Consider the following 26,881-nt stretch of genomic DNA (forward strand, 5'->3'; position numbering starts at 1 on the left):
ACATTTCCTTACATTTTTAATAATTGTCCCCTTCCATTTCTTATGATGTTTGCAATTATTGAGAGTGGTTCTTATTGCAGTGACTCCAGTATTGTATTGAGAGTGGTTCTTATTGCTGTGACTCCAGTATTGTATTGAGAGTGGTTCTTATTGCAGTGACTCCAGTATTGTATTGTGAGTGGTTCTTATTGCAGTGACTCCAGTATTGTGAGTGGTTCTTATTGCAGTGACTCCAGTATTGTATTGTGAGTGGTTCTTATTGCAGTGACTCCAGTATTGTGAGTGGTTCTTATTGCAGTGACTCCAGTATTGTGAGTGGTTCTTATTGCAGTGACTCTAGTATTGTGAGTGGTTCTTATTGCAGTGACTCCAGTATTGTGAGTGGTTCTTATTGCAGTGACTCCAGTATTGTATTGTGAGTGTTTCTTATTGCAGTGACTCCAGTATTGTGAGTGGTTCTTATTGCAGTGACTCCAGTATTGTATTGTGAGTGGTTCTTATTATTATTATTATTATTATTTGTTTATTTAGCAGACGCCTTAATCCAAGGCGACTTACAGAGACTAGGGTGTGTGAACTATGCATCAGCTGCAGAGTCACTTACAAAAACGTCTCACCCGAAAGACGGAGCACAAGGAGGTTAAGCGACTTGCTCAGGGTCACACAATGAGTCAGTGGCTGAGGGGGGATTTGAACCGGGGACCTCCTGGTTACAAGCCCTTTTCTTTAACCACTGGACCTCCTAATTCTTATTGCAGTGACTCCAGTATTGTGAGTGTTTTTTATTGCAGTTACTCCAGTACTGGAAGTATTTCTTATTGCAGTGACTCCAATATTGTATTGTGAGTGGTTCTTATTGCAATGACTCCAGTACTGTATTGTGAGTGGTTCTTATTGCAGTGACTCCAGTATTGTGAGTGTTTCTTATTGCAGTGACTCCAGTATTGGGAGTGGTTCTTATTGCAATGAGCCAAGCTGTTACAGATATCTAGAGCAGCGCTTGCCTAGGTGTGCTGAGCCCAGCTGGCACCCAAAACCCGCTTGTGAAACAGTCCTCTCAGGGGGGTTATCCTGCTAAAGTCATTTTTTATAAACAATGACATAGACTTCTTATCATTTCCGGCTCTGTACTGTTGTTCTGATCTTGCATAAGCACTGCATTGTTATTTTTAGATGAAACCAGATTTCATCCCGTTTTGAATGACACATAAGCGTAACCGGACTACAGCGTCAAACAAAAGACAACACAAAATAATAAATACATGCTGGCAATGCAATCTGATCAAATTGAAGCAATCTGTCTATCTGTCATACGGGCTGCAAGCAGCTCATGAATCCGACTAACTGGAAACTTCAAAGCACTAGAATCACTAGAGTGATTTTATCTCTTAGTTCATTCTCTGCTTCTAGGGTCTTATTTTCAAAGCGTTTTTTCTCCGTTCCTACATTAACTCCTATTTTTTGAAAGGAAAGAAAATCCTGTTAATGTTACAAAATGAGATACCAAACACCTTGAGAAGTTCAAGAGAATTTGAAATATACGTCTTAGTTGTTTGGTTTTAGTTTTGTAAAATTAACAGGTGTTTACCTCTTTCAAAAAACAGGAGTTAATTAAAGACTGGAGTAAATGCTGTGAAGATATGTGTGTTAATGTGTTTTGAATTTAAGTTCAGGAGCTGCTCTTCAGTTCCAGCTGGTTGCCATAGACATGTGTATTGTGGCCTAGATCTGAAGATTTGAAGAAGAAGAAAAACTAAAATGAAATGCAGCAGGTCCAGTACAGATCCTGCTGATTTCATTTCGCTGATGCACAGGAGGATCTTGGGGTAGCATGTGAGGTGTGTGTTCTCTTTGCCATGTGAGGTGTGTGTGCTGTTTGCCATGTGAGGTGTGTGTGCAGTTTGCATGTGAGGTGTGTGTGCTGTTTGCCATGTGAGGTGTGTGTGCTGTTTGCCATGTGAGGTGTGTGTGCAGTTTGCCATGTGAGGTGTGTGTGCTGTTTGCCATGTGAGGTGTGTGTGCAGTTTGCCATGTGAGGTGTGTGTGCAGTTTGCTATGTGACGTGTGTGTTCTCTTTGCCATGTGAGGTGTGTGTGATCTTTGCTATGTGACGTGTGTGTGCTGTTTGCCATGTGAGGTGTGTGTGCTGTTTGCCATGTGATGTGTGTGCGCTCTTTGCCATGTGAGGTGTGTGTGCTGTTTGCCATGTGAGGTGTGTGTGCTTTCTCTCTTGTATTTTCAAAACTACAGCTGCGGCCAAAATTTTTGCATCACCTAGAATTTTAGGATTGAGACAAAAACAAAAAACCAATAAATTTAGTCGTTGCCAATGTTTTTTTACCCCGGTTTTCTCCCCAATTTGGAAGTCCCAATTATTATTTTTATCCCGGTTCACCGCTGCAACTCCTGCGCAGACACACGTGTCCTCCGAAACGTGTCCTGCCAAGCCGTCTTTTTTCACACTGCAGGTCTATAGTGAAGCCACCAGACCCATAGTGCCGGATGACAACACAGATCTGAGTGGCTTCTACAGCAGACCCGCAGGCTCCCTATTAGCCACAGGAGTCCCTGGTGCGCGGTGAACCGAGGATTACCCTGCCTACCTGAACCCTCCCCACCTGGGCAGCTCTCAGCCAATTGTGCGCCCCCCCCCCCCCCCCCCCCGGGAACGATCAGTGATGGCATAACCTCGACTTGAACCAGCGATCTCCAGGCTATAGGGCGCATCCTGCACTCCACGCGGAGCAACTTTACTGGATGTGCCACTTGGGAGACCCGAAGCAACATTAGTTAAATATAGGATGATGTTAAACTTTTAGCCATAGCTGTAGGGTAAGATACAAAGGAGGAAACACAACTGGATAAAGCAAGAGGTTTAAACAAGATCATAATCCTAAAAAAGCAGATTTGCTGATGTTACGTAGATAGCTGTGGGAGTTAGTGTGGGAAATGTACATGAGAATAACTATTCTTATCAGTCATATTACTGATGTTGTTTTTATTCATAGAGGAATCACAATGACAGGAAAGGGCTATGTGTAAAATCCCATAAACTCACAGCGCTGGGACTGCATTTGAAGGAAATTATTAAAAATGGGAACAAAGTATAACCTTACCTCTGGATAAGTGCTCTACGGAGGACTTTTTAAATGTGCTGTATAGTAAAAGAAATGTTGTACCCAGTATTTCCAATGTGCGTTCTACTTATAAATGTTTTACCATTGTAAATTTGCACAGTAATTGTGCAGTTTTCTCCAGGCTGTTCCTGTTGCTGTACTATGCATTTACCATAGTTTACCATTGCTGGCCATGTTTTTAATACTGTATGTTTTTAATTAAAAAAAAGAACCCATTTATGACAATAATTTGACAAAGCTGTCAACACCACACTGCATAGCCTTGGTGTCTATGTCAGACAGTGACTTCATATTGGCAGGGTTATATTACACTCATTGATGTTGTGTTAGTAACCATGATGACATGGTCTTCTGACCTCAGATGAGGTCATGCGACTTTTTTAGGATTCTGCTGTATAGAGACAGTACACGTGTTATTATTGTAATGTTTGGTACAAAGCTGTATTCTATTGATTCTCTCAATAATGTTTCATTACTTGTGATGTCCAGTGAAAAATGATAATTTCACTGCCAGGTATACAGACCACAGTTAAATCCATAACCAGCTTTGTCCAGTCAAAAACAACCACTTTGTTTTAAGCTGTGGTTGGTGGTACAGTAATCGTCTTCCCATATATTTAGTTGGTGTTTGCTAGGGGTGTGTACCTTTAGCTTGACGATGATATGATATGTACCTCGATACATGGGCTGCGATAGGATACGCATCACAATACAACTAATAAAGCACAGAGTTGCTTATCAGTATAATCCAGTAATGCTAACTGCAAAAACTTGCCATCCTGAATAATTCTAATGTTAATGAAACATTTAGTATTGAGTCTCATTAACAGTGTTCCTGAAACAAGTGTAAATAACCATGTTTACAACTCAGAGCAAGGACAGAGCAAACTACCATTCTTCAATAAAGAAATAGCTCTATACCAAACAATATATTCATATTGACAATAAGGCATCAAAGCAAATAAGAGGCATTGCCTTTTTTAAACCAAAAGTGAGTTTTTTTTTCTGTGTATACATGAAATGCCTACAGCCCTGAAATTTCCAACATACATTTATAATAAGTAACCTTCTAAAATATATTAAAAAAACCAATAAAAAACAATTGTGTGGTCACAGTACTCCTTGTTTAAAACCCATTTCTTTATGCAGTACGGCATTGTGGTCTGCTTTGCAAATGGCATGAACACCTACAGCAGGGGAGCCCAGCTCTGGACCTAGAGGGCCATAGCCTAGCAGGTTTTATAGAGCTCTGTAAGTCAGTGCAGTCTACATCGGTATTGTGGCATCTTCTCAAGTGCACGGAAAGATTAGTTGTATTTCCAGTGTACTGAAAAAAAACCCTAAATGCTTCCACACTTTGTATTTAAGCATAATTGGAGTGTTTTGTATAGGTTTAGGGTTAGGTTTGTGTTTATTCTTTGTTGTTCTTTTGCGTCCGCCATCGCGTCTGCTATGAGGAACGCACTGTAATGACGTAAATGGTATTTGACCCCGGATGTAAAGTAAATAAATGATCACCCGCAGTCCGCGTCGCTTTATTTTTCAGTAAATGTTGCATTAGCACTGTGTTTAGTTAATGAGTTGCATTGCATTTGTATCGGTATGAATGATTCTTTAGTCTTGTTTGGAGTCTTTACGGCACCAAGGCTCCATGTGATCAGAGAGGCTACACAAAGGGGAAACATTGTCAAAGGAAACTAAGGTTGTGCTTTTAAGAAGCATTCAGGTATTACATTAACTCTTTACAAAGCATCTCATTGTTTCAAAGGATACACTACTTCATTGAAAGAGGGATTCAACTCAAAGTGACTGTCCCTCCTTCTTCTAATAGTACATTGGTATAGAGAATCATACCATTTTAGTTTGCATACTGGTTATGTACAGACTGAATTAGAAATCAGGGATATATAAAATATGTTGAATGCCCAAAGAAGTAACAAATGTAAATTTTCCATTGAACCCATCAGCCCCAGTTCTGATTGTGTGCAATGTCTCTCCAACTCGCAGTGATGGAAGTATTTACTAACAGTGTAGGGGGTGTTACTTTAAAAAGTAGTCTGTTACAATTACAAGTTATCTGAACAAGATTTTAACTACCGATAGTTACAGTAACTTATGACTTTGAAGTAGTTCCGGTTACTTCTCAGGGGTGGACAGTTCCTGTCCTGACTGACACTTGTCCGTTGCCCCGCCCTCTTTTGGCCACTCATGGATCCACTCATCACTACATGTAAGGTTACACTTGCCCCGTTGAAACGCTTGTTGATTTCCTCGTTATGCATTAACTGTAATCCTTTGTGTTAACGAAAAGTGTTGTTTTTCACATAAAATGAAATGTGTTACCATGTTTTGTTACCTGTCGGGACACGGGGCATTACTTTTGAAGTTTTTATGTTCGGTTGCTGCAGTTGTATACCTGTACACAACCAGCAACCACAGGTGTGGCCACTCTCCAGTTAGTGCAGATTGATGCTAATTGGGGAGCGGCCACCTGCATAAAAGCAGGCAAGGTCGGAGAGAGGAGTTGGTGAGTTTTTTTAGTCTGTGGTGTGGCTGTGTTACATATTTTCTGTGAGTAGTGAAGGTGAATGCCCAGCCTATGAACCGTGTTTTACTTGAACATTTTGTTTTGGCCCTTGCGCCCTTTATTTGGTTATTTTGTTTATTAAAGTGCACGTTTGGGCTTTACGCTGCAGCTTCCTTGCCTCTGAGTCTCTTTCTTGATGCTACCCTGTTACAGTTTCCAAGACAGGTTGTGCTTGGCAGAGTTATATATATTATTATTTTTATTTATTTATTTATTTATTTATTTATTATATAAATGTGGTCGTTGCCAATTATTTTTTATTATTTTCTCCCAATTTAGAATGGCCAATTATTTTTTTTAAGCTCAGCTCACCGCTACCACCCCTGCGCTGACTCGGGAGGGCGAAGATGAACACACACTGTCTTCCGAAGAGTGTGCCATCAGCCGACCGTTTTTTTTCACACTGCGGGCTCACCATGCAGCCACCCAAGAGCTACAGTGTCGGAGGACAACGCAGCTCTCGGGCAGCTTACAGGCTAGCCCGCAGACGCCCGGCCAGACTACAGGGGTCGCTGGTACACGGTGAGCCGAGGACACCCTGGCCGACCTAACCCTCCCAACCCCCTGGCGACGCTCAGCCAATTGTGCGGTGCCCCCTGGGAGCTCCTGTCCACGGTCAACTGTGGAATAGTCCAGACTATAGAGCGCATCCTGCACTCCACGTGGAGTGCCTTTACTGGGAGCCCCCTGGCAGAGCTATTTTTTTAAAGAGTATGACATGGGTTAACAAGCCAGCTGGCAGGAACCGGACGAGCACTGATGAGCTGAATGGTCTCCTCTCATTCGTAAATTCTGTTCTGTTCTTGAATTAGGAATATTCCATTGTCTTTGTAATTAGAAACAAAGCTTGTTATAACATGCTGGGTATATTTTCAGCATCTATAGATACTAGCATGCTATCAGGAGGCTCACATTCTGTTTGTAGAGATATCTGTGTTATGCGTTGAGTAGCACAGTAATGGTTTGTGGTCAATTATTTGTAATTTATGTAATGATTTGTGTGTTAAAAACATTTTTTGTTTCTTAATTCTAACTAACAACTCCCTGAAGAAAAGTTAAAACTGTCTAAATTTAGAGATCTTAAATCTAATTTTGAGATCTGAAGTAAAAGCAAACCAGTAATTGAAAGCATTTCAGTAGCTGTAATGTACTAAATTAGCTACCTGACTACACTGAATAAACATCAATTTCCAGCAGTTCCTTTTTATGTCTCGATATAGCCTTTCCTCGTCCCAGGAATTTAATTGGCAGGACTGTGCATATTTTCCATTTCATTAACACACAATCTGAGCATTGTTGTTAGCTCGAGATGTATTGTTAGATGTATTTTTCATACTCCCATGCCAGAGCTGTCAGTGAAATGATGTCATCGCAGAGAGGAAGCCTAGCTTTCTGAGATTATCACATGAGCAGCTGGAGGGTTAACCAGTCAACAATCTGGAATCAATTTAGAGCCAGTACTGTGACAGGATGGACCGAGGTTTGAGACTCAGAGACAGTATAAAGTTCAAAATAATAAAGTTTTTAATAAACAAAAATACAAAATAAACCAGCACAAGGGCCAAACAAAGAGATTTAAACACAAAATGCAAACACAAAACAAAAACTTACAAAATAAAGTTTCCAGGCTGGGCGTTGCCTTCACTGGAACCAAAAACTTACAAAGACACAGCACAAACAAAACACTCCTCTTCTGGAACTCTCTTTCTCCTACTCTCTCCCTCCTAGCCAGGGCCTCTCCCCTGGCTTTTATTCCCTGTGGCTGGAGCCCAATTATTCAATAATTACTGATTAGTCAATTAGGGCTCCAGCCACATTCTCACATGTTTTTCTGGCAGGGAGGAATTTTAACCCCCTCCCTGCCAGTCCCAACATTGATCATAAAGACGGGGCAGTACCCCGTCACATATCCCCCCCTTGTGCCAAGCACAACATGGCCTAAATGGCCACCTCCCCCCTCAGTCTCAGTCCCGGAAGAGGGGGAAGCACAGTGTCCATGGGGGTGGCCATGGTGGGACGTCCGGCACCACCCAATTCTTTGTGGCCAGCAGCTCCCTCTTCCGGGGCTCCGGCCACACACCATCTTGCCGCGAAAGTGCAGCTGGGGGAGCTGGTCTCCTGACCTCCCTCCCCCTCTTCATGGCCAGCAACTCCCCTCCGTGGGGCTCCGGCCATAGTGTAGCGACCCCAGGCGAAGCAGGATCCCTGGCAACCCCAGGCGACGGCAGCAGCAGCGGACCCTCGGGAGGCGACGGCAGCAGCAGCGGACCCTTGGGAGGCGACGGCAGCAGCAGCGGACCCTCGGGAGGCGGAGACGGGAACGGCGGCTCGGCTCCCTCTGCTGGCGGAGGCGGGAACGGCAGCTCGTCTCCCTCTGCTGGCGGAGGCGGGAACGGCAGCTCGTCTCCCTCTGCTGGCGGAGGCGGGAACAGCCTGTATTCTTCCCCTACAGGTCCCTTCAGCACTAGGCCTGTGGGCTTCCCATTCTCGGGCCGTGGACGCACCGACTCCTCCCGCTCGGGCCGTGGACGCACCGACTCCTCCCGCTCGGGCCGTGGACGCACCGACTCCTCCCGCTCGGGCCGTGGACGCACCGACTCCTCCCGCGCGGGCTCCTCCCCCTCGGGCCGTGGACGTTCGGGCTCCTCCCTCTCGGGCTGTGGACGTTCGGGCTCCTCCCTCTCGGGCTGTGGACGTTCGGGCTCCTCCCTCTCGGGCTGTGGACGTTCGGGCTCCCCCTCTCTGGGCGATGGCAGCGGCTCCCCCTCTCTGGGCGACGGCAGCGGCCCCCATTCTGGCTCTCGGGACGGCAGCTCCTCCCCTTCTGGCTCTCGGGACGGCAGCTCCTCCCCTTCTGGCTCTCGGGACAGCAGCTCCTCCCCTTCTGGCTCTCGGGACGGCAGCTCCTCCCCTTCTGGCTCTCGGGACGGCGGCTCACCCCTCTCTGGCTCTCGGGACGGCAGCTCCTCCCCTTCTGGCTCTCGGGACGGCAGCTCCTCCCCTTCTGGCTCTCGGGACGGCAGCTCCTCCCCTTCTGGCTCTCGGGACAGCGGCTCCTCCCCTTCTGGCTCTCGGGACAGCGGCTCACCCCTCTCTGGCTCTCGGGACAGCGGCTCACCCCTCTCTGGCTCTCGGGACAGCGGCTCACCCCTCTCTGGCTCTCGGGACGACAGCTCCACCTTCTTTATTGGAATGACTGGGGCATCTCCCATATCTACCGCCAGGTAGTTTACGACCATCAGGGCCAGCTCTGCGAAGGATGCCGGGTGATGCTGTTCCTCCCACTTTTCCCACCTCCCCCCATCTCGACGCCACAGCGTGTTGATAACTATGGGGAGGTCGTGGAAGAGGTCCGCCTCAGGGTGCATCAACCAGTCCCATATTTCCTGGGATGGTGGTGAAGGCGGTGATGTAGGAAGTGGTGGGGTGGCTGCCGAGGACGGGGTTTGCAGCTGCTCCTGGTCCCGATTGTGGGGGCATCCTGCCCAGTTGTGGCCATCCACCTCACAGTACCCACACCAGTCAGCTGGTAGCCCATCTGGACAGGACCTCCACCGATGATCCTCCTTCCCGCACCAGGAACACCACGGGAAGAGGCTCGCTGGGTCCTCCAGCTGGGGTGGCTGTTGTTGCAGCAGCCTACATTTCTTCGGCTGCTGCATCTCCTGCCTTTGCCGCTGTCTGCTCTTCTTCCCCATTTACCAAAAAAAAAAAAAAAACTCCCAAAATTCAAGAGAAAAAAAAAAAAAAAAAAAAAAAAAAAAATTACTGCTCTGAGGCTCCAGGTGGCGCTATCCCGTTTTCTGACACCAACTGTGACAGGATGGACCGAGGTTTGAGACTCAGAGACAGTATAAAGTTCAAAATAATAAAGTTTTTAATAAACAAAAATACAAAATAAACCAGCACAAGGGCCAAACAAAGAGATTTAAACACAAAATACAACCACAAAACAAAAACTTACAAAATAAAGTTTCCAGGCTGGGCGTTGCCTTCACTGGAACCAAAAACTTACAAAGACATAGCACAAACAAAACACTCCTCTTCTGGAACTCTCTTTCTCCTACTCTCTCCCTCCTAGCCAGGGCCTCTCCCCTGGCTTTTATTCCCTGTGGCTGGAGCCCAATTATTCAATAATTACTGATTAGTCAATTAGGGCTCCAGCCACATTCTCACATGTTTTTCTGGCAGGGAGGAATTTTAACCCCCTCCCTGCCAGTCCCAACATTGATCATAAAGACGGGGCAGTACCCCGTCACAGGTACATTACTAGTGAAATCAGCAGCCAGTGCCATACCTAGTACTGGATCCAGTAAAGGCATATCATACAAATATTCTTTACCATTAGTCGAAGCAGCTTTATTTCTCAGCAGCTATGTCACTATCATCCTAGAAAATGGATTATAAGCTGTGAAATGCAGTGTGGGTTGTGTGTCTGCCCTGTGATGAGAAGCCTCCTTTCTCTTTCTGTCTATTCTTTCTCTTGTGTTGACGCTTGACTGATGTTTTTGTGTATTTTAAGTGTATGCTAGCAGCAGATCGGCGGTGTCAGTATTTTAATTGTATTCAGCTGTTTGAATTAAACAGAAAGTAATTGGGAAGCGTCTGGTTTCAGATGGACGGCACTGCAGTTGCCGTGGCAATCCATTACATAGAAATGACATTTTAGAACATTAATAAGCTGTCCATAAATAGAGAACCAGACCTCCTCAAATACCTGATTTATTAATACTTTTTTTAAAGTGCCGACTAATCAAGTATTTCAAGCTAATCAAGCTGTAACTTGCTGAAGTAGTCATTCTACCCCTAGTGATTGTTGGCTAGAGTCATAAGAAAATGTATGAATGGGAGGAAGCCATCCAGCCCATCTTGTCTGTTTCCTATTAGTTGATTGATCTCAAAACTTTGGCAAGTCGCCTCTTAAAGCAGCCCAACAATTCACCAATACACTCGCCCCTCTTTATAGCAAGGCCCTCTGTCCCAGGTCTGTCTCCACTTCATTTCCATCTGTGTCCTCTGGTCCTGGTTTCTGTGCTGAGTTTAAAGTATTGGCTAGGGTTGACTTAATGCCCTTTTAAGATTTTAAAAACACCTATCGTTTTTGGGCGTCCCAGGAGAAATTTCATGAGTTTATGCTAATCAGTACAGAGCAGTTGCAGTAGTAAATTGCAGCCAATAGGTGTCACTGTGGTACTAAATGCTAGCAATTACAAAGCATTAATAGGTTTGCTTAAGTCATATACTTGCCATTTACTTTCCCTTAAATTGAATTTACTGGTACTACATCAACAATGTTTTTGAGAATTAATTGATAAATTAAGCAAAGGCTCCTTCAGTGTTTCCTTTCTTTCCCAGCTCCAGCAGGCCTGCTTGATTTGAGTTTCATCCCGGAGCTGTATTACTGAAGTGAAGCTGGCTGGGCCATTCTAGTCATATACAGTGGAGCGCATGTGTGCATCCTGGCTGTGCAAAGTTGCTGGAGATTCAACAGGGAGCATTGCATTGGCTCTGGCACTTCCTCTGGTTAGGGAGGTAAAATCACTGCGCTACAGCATCCTACCTGGACACTAATAATGAAGGCATTAGCTGAATTCTTTGTATTGTTAACTTAACAGTTGATTTGATTAACCTGTTGGATACAGCACTGGGAAATCATGCTGTAAATTCTTGTGACGGAAATATAATGAGTTCTGGTTGTAAATCTCCCTCTCGACCTGTGAGGGCACTAAGTATTGAAAGGGAAGGGCTTTGGACAGGTTGTCCTGACAGTTCATTCCCTGGGTCGGGAAGTCAGTCAGCCTGGAAAAAGGCAAGACTCAGTTGCAGGTACGTATTGACCTGGAAGGTAAACGAGGTAGCAGCTGCAGGCAATAGAGTCAGCTGCAGTCGTTTACCAAGGGGTCATGCATGATCGCATAAAAGGGGCCGGAGAAAATAAATCTTTTCCTTCGCTTGGTTTTTATTGAGAGACTGGAAGGACCGTGAGAGACACCGAGACTTGTGTGCTAAAATAAATATTTGTGAGTGTTTTGTTTTGTTTGTAATTTGTTAGTAACTGTCTGTGTTTTGGCTAACACGAATCCAGAGCTGTTGCCTTGGGCCAGCACCAAACCGGATCACCATTGCACTAAAACTGTCACAAACTATAATAAATTGTTATTACCCATCACGAGCACTACTGCACGCACCGGGACGGGTGATCGTGACAAGTATTATTGTGGGGCAGATAACGTATCTTTACAGGGCAGCAGTGTGGAGTAGTGGTTAGGGCTCTGGACTCTTGACCGGAGGGTCGTGGGTTCAATCCCCGGTGGGGACACTGCTGCTGTACCCTTGAACAAGGTACTTTACCTAGATTGCTCCAGTAAAAACCCAACTGTATAAATGGGTAATTGTATGTAAAAATAATGTGATATCTTGTAAGTTGCCCTGGATAAGGGCGTCTGCTAAGAAATAAATTATTTTATTATTTTTTATTATTTAGGGCTGCAATCCCTGTTTTCTGTACTCCGGGTTTTACATATTGCTGTGTATTACCAGAGCTTATTATTTGGTCACCAGGCCTGGATTATAACAAAAATAAAACAACTATTTTCCATACCGGATTACAAATCTCTGTCTGTTTATTTCTGCACCGCATCACCTCTGCACCTGTACCTAATCAGCAACCACTTTGCCACAATCCTATTGAGGTGTAAACCGATCAAATGAACCTCATAATTTACTGTTTGAAGTTATGGATAATGTAGGTAAAAACATCAGAGTCTTTTTGAATATCCCTATGCTATGATTACATTGGTGCTGGCTACTCAAGGCTAGTGTTTGTGTGGAAGGTCCCTATGAGTGCACATCACAAAGACATGTGTGTCACTGTTCACAAGCAGCATGCCAGCATGAGAGCTGAATACAGATACTCAGCCTTTGAAGCTTGTAGTCTGGAACGTGACCCTGTGCTCAGGGTTTGCAGGATAGAGCTCTGCTCTCATGAACGTGACCCTGTGCTCAGGGTTTGAGCTCTGCTCTCATGAATGTGACCCTGTGCTCTGGGTTTGAGCTCTGCTCTCATGAACGTGACCCTGTGCTCAGGGTTTGCAGGATAGAGCTCTGCTCTCATGAACGTGACCCTGTGCTCAGGGTTTGCAGGATAGAGCTCTGCTCTCATGAACGTGACCCTGTGCTCAGGGTTTGCAGGATAGAGCTCTGCTCTCATGAACATGACCCTGTGCTCAGGGTTTGAGCTCTGCTCTCATGAACGTGATCCTGTGCTCAGGATTTGAGCTCTGCTCTCATGAGCGTGACCCTGTGCTCAGGATTTGCAGGACAGGGCTCTGCTCTCATGAGCGTGACCCTGTGCTCAGGGTTTGCAGGATAGAGCTCTGCTCTCATGAACATGACCCTGTGCTCAGGGTTTGAGCTCTGCTCTCATGAATGTGACCCTGTGCTCAGGGTTTGCAGAATAGAGCTCTGCTCTCATGAACGTGACCCTGTGCTCAGGATTTGAGCTTTGCTCTCATGAGCGTGACCCTGTGCTCAGGGTTTGCAGGATAGAGCTCTGCTCTCATGAGAGTGACCCTGTGCTCAGGGTTTGCAGGGTAGAGCTCTGCTCTCATGAACGTGACCCTGTGCTCAGGATTTGAGCTCTGCTCTCATGAACGTGACCCTGTGCTCAGGATTTGAGCTCTGCTCTCATGAACGTGACCCTGTGCTCAGGGTTTGCAGGATAGAGCTCTGCTCTCATGAACATGACCCTGTGCTCAGGGTTTGAGCTTTGCTCTCATGAGCGTGACCCTGTGCTCAGGGTTTGCAGGATAGAGCTCTGCTCTCATGAGAGTGACCCTGTGCTCAGGGTTTGCAGGATAGAGCTCTGCTCTCATGAACATGACCCTGTGCTCAGGGTTTGAGCTCTGCTCTCATGAACGTGACCCTGTGCTCAGGATTTGAGCTCTGCTCTCATGAATGTGACACTGTGCTCAGGATTTGAGCTTTGCTCTCATGAACGTGACCCTGTGCTCAGGGTTTGCAGGATAGAGCTCTGCTCTCATGAACATGACCCTGTGCTCAGGGTTTGAGCTCTGCTCTCATGAATGTGACCCTGTGCTCAGGGTTTGCAGAATAGAGCTCTGCTCTCATGAACGTGACCCTGTGCTCAGGATTTGAGCTTTGCTCTCATGAGCGTGACCCTGTGCTCAGGGTTTGCAGGATAGAGATCTGCTCTCATGAGCGTGACCCTGTGCTCAGGGTTTGCAGGATAGAGCTCTACTCTCATGAGCGTGACCCTGTGCTCAGGGTTTGCAGGATAGAGCTCTGCTCTCATGAGCGTGACCCTGTGCTCAGGGTTTGCAGGGTAGAGCTCTGCTCTCATGAACATGACCCTGTGCTCAGGGTTTGAGCTCTGCTCTCATGAACGTGACCCTGTGCTCAGGATTTGAGCTCTGCTCTCATGAACGTGACCCTGTGCTCAGGGTTTGGTCTGCTCTCATGAATGTGACCCTGTGCTCAGGGTTTGCAGGATAGAGCTCTGCTTTCATGAACGTGACCCTGTGCTCAGGGTTTGCAGGATAGAGCTCTGCTCTCATGAATGTGACCCTGTGCTCAGGGTTTGGTCTGCTCTCATGAATGTGACCCTGTGCTCAGGGTTTGCAGAATAGAGCTCTGCTCTCATGAATGTGACCCTGTGCTCAGGGTTTGCAGGACAGAGCTCTGCTCTCATGAGCATGACCCTGTGCTTAGGGTTTGCAGGATAGAGCTCTGCTCTCATGAACATGACCCTGTGCTCAGGGTTTGAGCTCTGCTCTCATGAATGTGACCCTGTGCTCAGGGTTTGCAGAATAGAGCTCTGCTCTCATGAACATGACCCTGTGCTCAGGGTTTGCAGGATAGAACTCTGCTCTCATGAGCGTGACCCTGTGCTCAGGGTTTGCAGGATAGAGCTCTGCTCTCATGAGCGTGACCCTGTGCTCAGGGTTTGCAGGGTGGAGCTCTGCTCTCATGAACGTGACACTGTGCTCAGGATTTGAGCTCTGCTCTCATGAATGTGACCCTGTGCTCAGGGTTTGCAGGATAGAGCTCTGCTCTCATGAACATGACCCTGTGCTCAGGGTTTGAGCTCTGCTCTCATGAACGTGACCCTGTGCTCAGGATTTGAGCTCTGCTCTCATGAACGTGACCCTGTGCTCAGGGTTTGGTCTGCTCTCATGAATGTGACCCTGTGCTCAGGGTTTGCAGAATAGAGCTCTGCTCGCATGAACGTGACCCTGTGCTCAGGATTTGAGCTCTGCTCTCATGAGCGTGACCCTGTGCTCAGGGTTTGCAGGACAGAGCTCTGCTCTCATGAGCGTGACCCTGTGCTCAGGGTTTGCAGGATAGAGCTCTGCTCTCATGAACATGACCCTGTGCTCAGGGTTTGAGCTCTGCTCTCATGAATGTGACCCTGTGCTCAGGATTTGAGCTTTGCTCTCATGAGCGTGACCCTGTGCTCAGGGTTTGCAGGATAGAGCTCTGCTCTCATGAGCGTGACCCTGTGCTCAGGGTTTGCAGGATAGAGCTCTGCTCTCATGAGCGTGACCCTGTGCTCAGGATTTGAGCTCTGCTCTCATGAGCGTGACCCTGTGCTCAGGGTTTGCAGGACAGAGCTCTGCTCTCATGAGCATGACCCTGTGCTCAGGGTTTGCAGGATAGAGCTCTGCTCTCATGAACATGACCCTGTGCTCAGGGTTTGAGCTCTGCTCTCATGAATGTGACCCTGTGCTCAGGATTTGAGCTCTGCTCTCATGAACGCGACCCTGTGCTCAGGGTTTGGTCTGCTCTCATGAATGTGACCCTGTGCTCAAGGTTTGCAGGATAGAGCTCTGCTTTCATGAACGTGACCGTGTGCTCAGGGTTTGCAGGATAGAGCTCTGCTCTCATGAATGTGACCCTGTGCTCAGGGTTTGGTCTGCTCTCATGAATGTGACCCTGTGCTCAGGGTTTGCAGAATAGAGCTCTGCTCTCATGAATGTGACCCTGTGCTCAGGGTTTGCAGGACAGAGCTCTGCTCTCATGAGCATGACCCTGTGCTTAGGGTTTGCAGGATAGAGCTCTGCTCTCATGAACATGACCCTGTGCTCAGGGTTTGAGCTCTGCTCTCATGAATGTGACCCTGTGCTCAGGGTTTGCAGAATAGAGCTCTGCTCTCATGAACGTGACCCTGTGCTCAGGATTTGAGCTTTGCTCTCATGAGCGTGACCCTGTGCTCAGGGTTTGCAGGATAGAGCTCTGCTCTCATGAGAGTGACCCTGTGCTCAGGGTTTGCAGGGTAGAGCTCTGCTCTCATGAACGTGACCCTGTGCTCAGGATTTGAGCTCTGCTCTCATGAATGTGACCCTGTGCTCAGGGTTTGCAGGATAGAGCTCTGCTCTCATGAACATGACCCTGTGCTCAGGGTTTGAGCTCTGCTCTCATGAACGTGACCCTGTGCTCAGGATTTGAGCTCTGCTCTCATGAACGTGACCCTGTGCTCAGGGTTTGAGCTCTGCTCTCATGAATGTGACCCTGTGCTCAGGGTTTGCAGGATAGAGCTCTGCTCTCATGAACGTGACCCTGTGCTCAGGGTTTGGTCTGCTCTCATGAATGTGACCCTGTGCTCAGGGTTTGCAGAATAGAGCTCTGCTCTCATGAACGTGACCCTGTGCTCAGGATTTGAGCTCTGCTCTCATGAGCGTGACCCTGTGCTCAGGGTTTGCAGGACAGAGCTCTGCTCTCATGAGCGTGACCCTGTGCTCAGGGTTTGCAGGATAGAGCTCTGCTCTCATGAACATGACCCTGTGCTCAGGGTTTGAGCTCTGCTCTCATGAATGTGATCCTGTGCTCAGGATTTGAGCTCTGCTCTCATGAGCGTGACCCTGTGCTCAGGGTTTGCAGGACAGAGCTCTGCTCTCATGAGCGTGACCCTGTGCTCAGGGTTTCCAGGATAGAGCTCTGCTCTCATGAACGTGACCCTGTGCTCAGGGTTTGCAGGGTAGAGCTCTGCTCTCATGAGCGTGACCCTGTGCTCAGGATTTGAGCTCTGCTCTCATGAACGTGACCCTGTGCTCAGGGTTTGCAGGATAGAGCTCTGCTGTCATGAAGATGACCCTGTGCTCAGGGTTTGAGCTCTGCTCTCATGAACGTGACCCTGTGCTCAGGATTTGAGCTCTGCTCTCATGAACGTGACCCTGTGCTCAGGGTTTGCAGGATAGAGCTCTGCTCTCATGAACATGACCCTGTGCTCAGGATTTGAGCTCTGCTCTCATGAACGTGACCCTGTGCTCAGGGTTTGCAGGATAGAGCTCTGCTCTCATGAACGTGACCCTGTGCTCAGGGTTTGAGCTCTGCTCTCATGAATGTGACCCTGTGCTCAGGGTTTGAGCTCTGCTCTCATGAATGTGACCCTGTGCTCAGGGTTTGCAGGATAGAGCTCTGCTCTCATGAACGTGACCCTGTGCTCAGGATTTGAGCTCTGCTCTCATGAACGTGACCCTGTGCTCAGGGTTTGCAGAATAGAGCTCTGCTCTCATGAACGTGACCCTGTGCTCAGGATTTGAGCTCTGCTCTCATGAGCGTGACCCTGTGCTCAGGGTTTGCAGGATAGAGCTCTGCTCTCATGAATGTGATCCTGTGCTCAGGGTTTGAGCTCTGCTCTCATGAACGTGACCCTGTGCTCAGAGTTTGCAGGATAGAGCTCTGCTCTCATGAACGTGACCCTGTGCTCAGGATTTGAGCTCTGCTCTCATGAGCGTGACCCTGTGCTCAGGGTTTGCAGGATAGAGCTCTGCTCTCATGAGCGTGACCCTGTGCTCAGGGTTTGCAGGGTAGAGCTCTGCTCTCATGAGCGTGACCCTGTGCTCAGGATTTGAGCTCTGCTCTCATGAACGTGACCCTGTGCTCAGGGTTTGCAGGGTAGAGCTCTGCTCTCATGAGCGTGACCCTGTGCTCAGGATTTGAGCTCTGCTCTCATGAACGTGACCCTGTGCTCAGGGTTTGCAGGATAGAGCTCTGCTCTCATGTACATGACCCTGTGCTCAGGGTTTGAGCTCTGCTCTCATGAACGTGACCCTGTGCTCAGGATTTGAGCTCTGCTCTCATGAACGTGACCCTGTGCTCAGGGTTTGCAGGATAGAGCTCTGCTCTCATGAACGTGACCCTGTGCTCAGGATTTGAGCTCTGCTCTCATGAACGTGACCCTGTGCTCAGGGTTTGAGCTCTGCTCTCATGAATGTGACCCTCTGCTCAGGGTTTGCAGGATAGAGCTCTGCTCTCATGAACGTGACCCTGTGCTCAGGATTTGAGCTCTGCTCTCATGAACGTGACCCTGTGCTCAGGGTTTGCAGAATAGAGCTCTGCTCTCATGAACGTGACCCTGTGCTCAGGATTTGAGCTCTGCTCTCATGAGCGTGACCCTGTGCTAAGGGTTTGCAGGATAGAGCTCTGCTCTCATGAACGTGACCCTGTGCTCAGGATTTGAGCTCTGCTCTCATGAACGTGACCCTGTGCTCAGGGTTTGCAGGATAGAGCTCTGCTCTCATGAACGTGACCCTGTGCTCAGGGTTTGAGCTCTGCTCTCATGAGCGTGACCCTGTGCTCAGGGTTTGAGCTCTGCTCTCATGAACGTGACACTGTGCTCAGGGTTTGCAGGACAGAGCTCTGCCAGACCTGATTTTTCAAGACCACTGCAGAGGAACTATACACCTGTCTGTTCACATTTACTGCAGCTTCACTGTCTCACACTGCAGAGGAACTATACTCCTGTCTGCACACATTTACTGCAGCTTCACTGCCTCACACTAGCACGAGGATGGCACAAATCACTTCACATGCAAATTAAAAGGGTATTTGTATGGAAGCATGGGAAGGGCACAAATTAGTTCACATGCAGATGTACCAAGATTCCAATTGAATGATTGATTAGCAATCGAGTCTTGGTACAGCTGCATAAAAGGGGCACGTTTTCACTCATTCGGGGTTGTGTGTTCGTGAGGGGAGAACGGGTGAGAGAGAAAGAAGGATAGATATCGAAAATAACAATTGCTATTTCGTGGTGGAAGCTCCAGCATGGTACTTGTTTTTCTGTTCGTCCACTTTGTTTGTCTGTCTATTTACTTTGGCCAATGCTGCGTTTTTGTTTGTTCAGTCTGTGTTTTCTGTTTTGTTCAACCTTTTTATTTACAATAAACCGGCGCAAGCAAGCACCTTCATCATTTCACCGCAGTACTGCGTGTGTTTCTTTCTGGCCTGACGTCACCACTCAGTCAGCTGTGTCACACTGCCTCACACTGCAGAGGAAATATACTCCTGTCTGCACATATTTACTGCAGTTTCAGTGCCTCACACTGCAGAGGAACTGTAGTCTCCTGTCTGCATATATTTACTGCAGTTTCAGTGCCTTGGGACAACATAAACAGCTTACAAATAAGATTCAGTCACATTGAGCTTAAAAAGAAGCCTGGAATCTAGGACTACACTTTTTTTAAAAAGATCAAAGCTTTCTCTTAACTTTCAGATATTAGGATGAGGTGTGAGTCAGCAGCGAGAAATTCAAATCAGCTTGGGTTTAATCTGAGGAAGCTCATTTGTGTGTTTTGCCGAGGGATAATAACTGAAGGTTAAAAAATAAATAAAAATGTTCTTTCCTCGCATTAGCATATTATTCTCACAAGTGCCTTAGGGCTAGGCTTGAGATTTTGCTTTCAGTTTTTTTCTAAAAAAGACTTTATTTGTTTGTTTAAATGTCAAAACAGAGGTAACAAAATGTTAATGGCTTGATGAAAACATAGTGCCTTAATACTACTGATCAGAGTCATGAACAGAGTAAACCAATGGAACAAAGGCTATATACAGTAGAGAGTCAATTATCCAATCTTTGATCAACCGTATTATCTAATGAACTGAGACACACACAGGTACTGCAGGTAGAAGCGCTGGTGTGCGTATTTATTAATTCAAAAATTAAAAGCATGGATTAACAAACACACACAGCTCAAAGAGCCAAATAAAAAGGGTTAACAAAACAAGTCTCAAACACAAAATAACACCTCCACCAAAAACAAGTACCGTGATGGTCTTTCCAGCACGTGTAGCAATTTATTTTCTTTGTTTTCAATCTTTCTCCCGTCTCTCTCACTCTCTCTCTCCTTCAACACCCACCCCGCTACGGCCGTCTCCCAATTAGTAATCACTTCATCAATCCAGAGACGGTCACCTTCTGCATGCGTTTAGAGGGGTGGGGCTTTAACCCCGTCCACGCTGCCAAACAATAACACAACAACCCGTTCTAAATAAACTCACTGCAATACATTTAAATAATAATACATTTTCCAGCAGGGTGCCCCACTGATTACAGGCAGGGCTCTTCTGCCCTGCTACATACACACACAGCTTCTGCTGCTTAAATAGCTACGAGATTTAGCTGCCAAAAAAAGGACCAGCAGACTGAGGCAAATGAAAGTTACAGAATTATTCAGACCACCAAAACCTTAGATGGAGCATTGTGTGCTTTAAATTGTTGCAGTTAAGCAAATTAAAACAGTTGCCTCGTTCTTGATTTCTCTTCTGTTTCGTCAGTAAGGGCTGGAGATCCTGTCTACGTTATTGAGCAGCACTTTAATTGCACGTTATTACAATGCCTAACAGCAAGTGTCAAAGTATAGAAACATTTTACTGAATTTTTGAAGTTTAATGATTCCTAAAGTACTGTAATGTGTCAACGTTGTACTGAATTGTATTCTTTCATGATTTTCAAAGTTTTGGTATATGGTACGTTTAATTTCAGTATTTCATTGCCTTAACTGTAGGTGTTAAAGTTTTACCGAATTGAATTAATTTAATGATTTGTAAAGCTTTGTAGTGTTGTATGCTTAATGTGATAGAATAGTTTACTACCTATATGTCATTGATCAGCTGTGTAGAGAGATAGAACTCCAGCATGGATCAGCTGTGTAGAGAGATGCAAGACATGTTTTACAGAGTGTTGAGGGGAAGGAGTATGTTAGCTAGTCATGTTGTTGTTGAATCCTTGGAATGCTTTGAGACCTGACTTGACAGAGTTTTGAGATCAATCAGCTACTAGGAACAGGACACGCACTGATGGACCAAATGGCCTTCTGTCGTTCGTAAATGTTCTTACAGTTACGCATATAAAGAAAGAAAGTAAATAGCCGATTAGGTTTAGAGCTGCATTCATTGATTATTCTGATAATTACCACGTGCAACCTGGCAGGCTTTAAAATATATATATATAGTCATTAAGAACATTCGGCCCATCTTAGCTTGTCTGGTTCCTAGTAGCTGATTGATCTCAGTAAAGTTGAGTCTTAAGGATTCAAGGGATTCTGTCTCATATTAGTGGGTACACACTGTATAGGAAAGACAGGCAGGACAGAAGAGGAAGAGGGGTAGCGCTATACATAAGAAATAGCCTTGAAGCCCAGGTGTTAAATCAGGACAAAGAAAACAATGCAGAATCAATATGGGTCAGAATAATGGACACAAATTCAAAGGGCATAATAATAGGAGCATGCTATAGACCGCCAAATTCAGACGCTGAGCAAAATAATCTGTTGTACAATGACATTCGAAATGCGTGTAGAAAAGGAGAAGCCATACTAATGGGGGATTTCAACTTCCCCTGTATAAAATGGGAAAACCCAATGGGGGGCATGGCGGACGAAATTGAAATGGTGGAAATGACAAATGACTGCTTCCTAACGCAATTTGTCAAGGCACCGACTAGAGGGGAGGCATGCCTTGATTTAGTCTTTTCAAATAATGAAGACAGAATAACTAAAACAGAGGTCAGAGAGCCATTGGCAAACTCAGACCACAACATGGTCATTTGAAATATCTTTTAAAACCCCAAAAGTAATGACTAAAGCTAAGGTTTACAATTTTAGAAAAGCAAACTACGAAGGTATGAAACAGAGACAAGTAGAAGTAGATTGGAGTAAAATAGAGAAAACATCCACAGAAAAAGGGTGGCTGTTTTTTAAAAATGTAGTACTAGAGGCACAAAACAATTATATCCCAAAAGTAGACAAATCTAAATCTAAAACAAAATGGCCAAAATGGTTTAATAGATCAATTAAAAAAAAAATATTCAGCGAAAAAAGGCACTTTCAAGAGCGTTTAAAAGGGACCAAAAACAAAGCACACAGAAAGAGTACTTGGAACTGCAAACACAAGTCAAAAAGGAAGTTAGAAAGGCCAAGAGAAAGATAGAAATCAATATTGCTAAGGGGGCTAAAACCAATTCCAAAATGTTTTTCCAATATTATAACAGCAAGAGAACATTCAAAGAGGAGGTTAAATGTCTAAGAGACACAAATGGCAAAATCATAGATGAAGAAAAAAAAATAGCAAATATATTAAATGATTACTTTTCACAGGTTTTTACAAAGGAGGACACGGACAACATGCCCCACATGTCGACCTGTTCCTATCCAATTTTAAATAACTTTAGCATAACAGAGGCAGAAGTGTTAAAGGGACTAGGAGCTCTTAAAATAAACAAATCCCCTGGGCAGATGAGATCCTCCCAATAGTACTCAAAGAAATGAAAGAAGTTATTTACAAACCGCTAACCAAGATCATGCAACAGTCTCTTGACACAGGGGTTGTACCGACAGACTGGAAAATAGCAAATGTAATACCAATCCACAAAAAGTGAGACAAAACCGAACCAGGTAACTACAGACCAATAAGCCTGACTTCTATTATATGTAAACTTATGGAAACTATAATAAGATCCAAAATGGAAAATTACCTATATGGTAACAATATCCTGGGAGACAGCCAGCATGGTTTTAGGAAAGGGAGATCATGTCTAACTAACCTACTTGACTTTTTTGAGGATGCAACATTGAAAATGGATAACTGCAAAGCATACGACATGGTTTATTTAGATTTCCAGAAAGCTTTTGACAAAGTCCTGCATAAAAGATTAATTCTGAAACTGAACGCAGTAGGGATTCAAGGAAATGCATGCACATGGATTAGGGAGTGGTTAACAGGTAGAAAACAGAAAGTACTGATTAGAGGAGAAACCTCGAAATGGAGCGAGGTAACCAATGGAGTACCACAGGGATCAATATTAGGTCCTCTGCTATTCCTAATCTACATTGGGATTATTATTGAATTGTGGTTTGTCACACTTGAGAATTATTGTATTTCTTGTTCTTATTGTATGACTTATATTGTAACACTTGAATGTATTTGTATTTGCTTGCGATTGTAAGTCGCCCTGGATAAGGGCGTCTGCTAAGAAATAAATAATAATAATAATAATAATAATAATACATTGATGATTTAGATTCTGATATAGTAAGCAAACGTTAAATTTGCAGACGACACAAAAATAGGAGGAGTGGCAAACACTGTTGAAGCAGCAAAGGTCATTCAAAATGATCTAGACAGCATTCAAAATTGGGCAGACACATGGCAAATGAAATTTAATAGAGAAAAGTGTAAAGTATTGCATGCGGGCAATAAAAATATGCATTATAAATATCATATGGGAGATAGTGAAATTGAAGAAGGGAACTATGAAAAAGACCTAGGAGTTTATGTTGACTCAGAAATGTCTTCATCTAGACAATGTGGTGAAGCTATAAAAAAGGCTAACAAGATGCTTGGATATATTGTGAGAAGTGTTGAATTTAAATCAAGGGAAGTAATGTTAAAACTCTACAATGCATTAGTAAGACCTCACCTAGAATATTGTGTTCAGTTCTGGTCACCTCGTTACAAAAAGGATATTGCTGCTCTAGAAAGAGTGCAAAGAAGAGCGACCAGAATTATTCCGGGTTTAAAAGGCATGTCGTATGCAGACAGGCTAAAAGAATTGAATCTATTCAGTCTTGAACAAAGAAGACTACGCGGCGATCTGATTCAAACATTCAAAATCCTAAAAGGTATAGACAATGTCAACCCGGGGGACTTCTTTGACTTGAAAAAAGAAAAAAGGACCAGGGGTCATAAATGGAGATTAGATAAAGGGGCATTCAGAACAGAAAATAGGAGGCACTTTTTTACACAGAGAATTGTGAGGGTCTGGAACCCACTCCCCAGTAATGTTGTTGAAGCTGACACCCTGGGATCCTTCAAGAAGCTGCTTGATGAGATTCTGGGATCAATAAGCTACTAACAACCAAACGAGCAAGATGGGCTGAATGGCCTCCTCTCGTTTGTAAACTTTCTTATGTTGTTCTTATGTTCAACACCATGACTAGGAAGCCTTCCATACCCTCACCACTCTCTGTGTGAACAAGTGTTTCCTTCCCTCTGTTTAGCTCCACTTAATTTCCAATTGTGTCCTCTTGTCCTGGTTTCTGTGCCGCACTAAATGTAATGGTTTAGGTTAACTATGTCAACTCATTTTGAGATGTCCCCAAACCCCTAGATGGCACAGATGTGCGGCTCAAACATCAAAGTGTAAAAAGTTGTTAAAAAGTGCAAGTAACACTATATTTCTTTACTCCTACCAGCGTGCTGTTTAAAAGCCATGTGGATAGGGCCTGCAGTGGCATGCACATTATAATAACAAGAGTAAAGAGTCCCTTTCCCATCCCAGTGTGCTTTGCACCCTTCAAACAAAGCAGCTCCTCTTCTAGGTCTGTTCTGGTGACCGGGTGAACACTTTCCCTTGAGGGAGCGGCTGCATAAACCCAGCTACACCCAGCTGGAGCTGCCATTGCCTGCAATGAACTCAACACCATCTGATGGGATTAAGAATGAAAAAACCCTCGCTGTAAATGATGATTAACTGTAAATACCAGCTGAGACGAGCTCTGGGAACTCAGATTCTCACAGTATATAGACTCACGAGAATGTACATTTCTCTTCCATTGTCATAACCGCACAGTCGCATTTCAGTTTGCCAGCCTACATGAAAAGCAGTGTGGTGTAGAGAAGCGGCTGTTTGCTCAGATTGAAATGCATGTGACAGTGTTTGTATGGTAGAGACAGCTCTGCTGAAGGGATGCCACAGTGATGTGTGTCTCAGGGAAGGTGACCTACTTTTATGTGTAGTTTCATGTGTTGCAGTGAGCTGATGAATCACACTGCAGTGCAGAGCGGGTGAAGAGAGTATCCTATCTGTGTCCAGGAGCTCAGGCAGGGAAATGATTGTACTGTACCCTGTTAGATATTGCATGAATGTGAAAAGACAGGAACTTCGTTTTCTAATATTCAAATAAGTGGTCCGCAGTGATAAAGTGTTAAAATGCGGACTCCATAGCATAGATTGTAAGGGCAAATGCAGGCCATAATTTGTTGAAAACAACAGCAACAATCTCCATGCCACAGTAAGAGGAAACTGATATTTTAATTATATTTGAATGTCAATCACTATTCCTAGTTGGTCATGTGTTGTGTTTAATTGTGAAAGCCTTACAGAATCTCTTTGCTCGTTCTTGTTCCAGCATCCTCAAGGCCTACCGAGTGGCAGATGATTTCCACGCCCGTTACCGTGCCTTATCCAGGACATACGTTTACCGGATCATTACCGGAGCCTCTGCTGGGCTGTGCATGAGAAGTGAGTCTGGGTGATGTGTTAATCTGGGACTGGCCCAAACGTTTGTGCATGAGAAGTGAGTCTGAGTGATGTGTTAATCTGGGACTGGCCCAAACTTTTGTTTCAATCTCCTTGGCAGCCAAAATGGTTTTTTGATATCTCCCAATAAATGCATATGGTGTTTCAGTAGTTCACAACACATTTGAATAATGTTTTATTTATTATGCAGAATGAACAATTGCCCCAACACGCTTGGTCCACCGGGTCTGCTGGACAAAGCAGTAGACCACCCATAACAGAGAGCACCAAGGGGCAGCTGCAACAGGGGAGAGGGGGAGGCTGTGGAATGCGAATGAATCAAACGCAGTAGAGGAATACATTACCAGTCTATGGATATTTCTCTGATGGGCCAGACTTTCTCCCATTTTTAAACTTAAACACTTCTGCTGTATACACAGGAGCTGAACACATATCTTAAACACCTCCCATAACGTTCAGTGGGGTAAAGGGCCTCCATTGGCAGTCTGTGCTGATTTGTATTAAAAGCTTGCAGGTGTTTGCTTTGTTCTTCAGACCAATGCTGCCGTCTCTCACTTGTTATTTCTTCAGAGGGTCGACACTGCAGCCCTTTCTCCAGGAAGGTCCAAAGAGTCATTACTGTTCACTTTTCCAATCAGGGATACAAAAGAACCTGCCTACCGATAATTTAACGCATTTTTATTTTTATCTTTAACTCCTGTTTTTTGAAAGGAGAAAATTCTGTGTTCATGTTACAAAACTTAAATACAAACCATTTAAAAGAGCTGTTCAATTGCATTACTGTTATTTGTTTTGTAAAAATAAAAATAAAATCTCCTTTAAAAAAACAGGTGTTAATTAAAGACTGGAGTAAACGCTTTGAGAATGTACCCCCGTAACCCCTCATGACTGGAATCTCCAACAGGGAGATGCAACTTTTATATATTACAAAATATCAGATCATACAGTCATTTAAAGAAAAAGATATCTGCTATTCCTCTGTATTGCAATTTAAAGAATATTGTTCTGCCTTTAAGTGAAATATTATTCTTTTCCTAATAACTGTCTACTAATGTTTTTATAATAGTAATACTAAATGCAGGTTTTTGCAATACTAAATGCATTGTATTCTGCATATGTTTTTATAATAGCAATACTAAATGCATTGTGCTCTGCATATGTTTTTATAATAGCAGTATTAAATGCATTGTATTCTGCATATGTTTTTATAATAACAATACTAAATGCATTGTGCTCTGCATATGTTTTTGATGCTGTAGTATTGTATGTCCTTTACTGCTGGGAAAGTTAAACTACAGCCCGTTTGTGTCTCTTTCAAACGTCAGTAGGCTAACACATGTTCTTTCTGAAACAGCCATTTGAATGTGACAGCATTGCAAGAAGCTGCCAAGCTGTTGCTGGGGACCCATGACTTCAGTACATTCAGATCACTGAACTCCGAGACGCCTTTCAGGTCCCCCATCAAGTGGAGGTGTGCAGTGGAGCGGGCTCTTTCTCACAGTATCCCTTTCACAGGTAAGGCATGCCTTCTGCAAGCAGAGGTGTGCAGTGGAGTGGGCTCCTCACAGCATCACTTTCACAGGTAAGGAGGCATGC

General features: G+C 44.9%; 1 pseudogene; it reads left to right on the forward strand.

Annotated features, from left to right (window-relative positions):
* LOC117963692 (tRNA pseudouridine synthase-like 1) overlaps positions 1 to 26,881 on the forward strand; it is a 53,172-nt pseudogene that overhangs the window by 11,175 nt on the left and 15,116 nt on the right.

Source organism: Acipenser ruthenus, chromosome 20 (assembly GCF_902713425.1).
Source record: "Acipenser ruthenus chromosome 20, fAciRut3.2 maternal haplotype, whole genome shotgun sequence".
Taxonomy (NCBI): Eukaryota; Metazoa; Chordata; class Actinopteri; order Acipenseriformes; family Acipenseridae; genus Acipenser; species Acipenser ruthenus.